The sequence below is a fragment of the Suncus etruscus genome, chromosome X (assembly GCF_024139225.1).
Source record: "Suncus etruscus isolate mSunEtr1 chromosome X, mSunEtr1.pri.cur, whole genome shotgun sequence".
In the NCBI taxonomy this organism is placed as follows: Eukaryota; Metazoa; Chordata; class Mammalia; order Eulipotyphla; family Soricidae; genus Suncus; species Suncus etruscus.
Window position 1 is genome coordinate 104235246 of NC_064868.1, and position 1251 is coordinate 104236496.

Sequence of the window (1251 nt, forward strand, 5' to 3'; positions counted from 1 at the left end):
TTTCTAAAAGCATTTGTGTAGTTAAGTTTTGTGCATTGGGTGTTGTAATTATTAAAACATTGGAAATTAGAAAACCTAAATTCAGGTCTGTAAGGGTTAAAAAAATTCTCTAGAAAAAAAAGCAACAGAGAGATAAGAGCAATAAACTCCTTTTGTTCATGCCTCTCAGAAATTTTAGAGCAAGGTCATAATTCTGTCACGTGACTTGTAATAACAAAATATTAGTAAATAAAAAAAAACTTTTGTAAAACACCCTGTCCTGCCTTGAGTCCATGGGTGGTGGTGAAGTGGTCATGCCTTTGGAGTGGCGAGGCATTGCAAAAACAGCCCTAAAGGTTGAGGTTTACTTACTCTGGGAGGTGGATTTTTTAAAGCCGCTGCAAGGAACTAGCCAGCGGCGATGACTTGTTTGCTCACATTTCTGGTTCGCCCCCTTATTAACTCTCTCAGCAGCGCAGGCTTCCCCGTACTCTCCTTGCTAACATTGCCCTTGAGGCTATGACAGCCTGGAAGTCCTTGCCCCGAGCGGGCACTTCCACGGCCCCTTTAGCCCAGATTGTCCAGGGATCTGATGAGCCTTACAATGGTTTTATTTCTCGCCTTCTTGAGGCGGTAGAAAGAATTTTAGGTGTCCCCAACACCGACACCGATAATACTCTAGTTAAACAGCTGGCCTTTGAAAATGCCAATGATACCTGCAAGAATATTTTGAGAGGCAACCTCAAAAGAAAAACCTTTTGGTGTTTTAAAATTTAAACGGACACACAAGTATTAAAATTTGAATCATATTTCTATTAGAAAATTTATTTTGATTTTTAAGGTATTTAAAAAATTATGTGGAAAATGATGTGGTTAGCCTTTTTAAATAATATAGTTAATTTTATTGCACAGTGAACACCCAGGTGTGCTTTATAGTACCCTTAGTTTTAATTTTGTGCTACAGCAATGGTTGTTCTTTACCTCTGCATTGAAAGAACTATCCTTTTAAGTGTATTCAGAAAGTCAGCACATTATACAAATCTGTATATTTGTGTCAAAGTGAAGAAATCTAGTATTGATGAAAAATATATATATTTAATTTTAAGAGTAATATTATAAAAGTAACTAAACTTTATAAGCAGGTTGACAACAAGTATCAAATATAATTTTGGTCTTAAGCTCTAGGTGTGAAAATGCATCAGATGTCTTTAACTATATTTTATAATGATCTAAACATTTTGTTAATTTGATATATATTTTTTACAAATTATT

At 35.0% G+C, this 1251-nt stretch overlaps 1 non-coding gene across 1 annotated transcript; it reads left to right on the top strand.

Moving 5' to 3' along the window:
• The first annotated feature begins 883 nt into the window (after positions 1-883).
• Positions 884-1013, top strand: LOC125999699 (small nucleolar RNA SNORA22). The gene has a single exon (XR_007492179.1). It is a non-coding gene; the product is annotated as a small nucleolar RNA SNORA22 (small nucleolar RNA).
• The last annotated feature ends 238 nt before the right edge of the window (positions 1014-1251 follow it).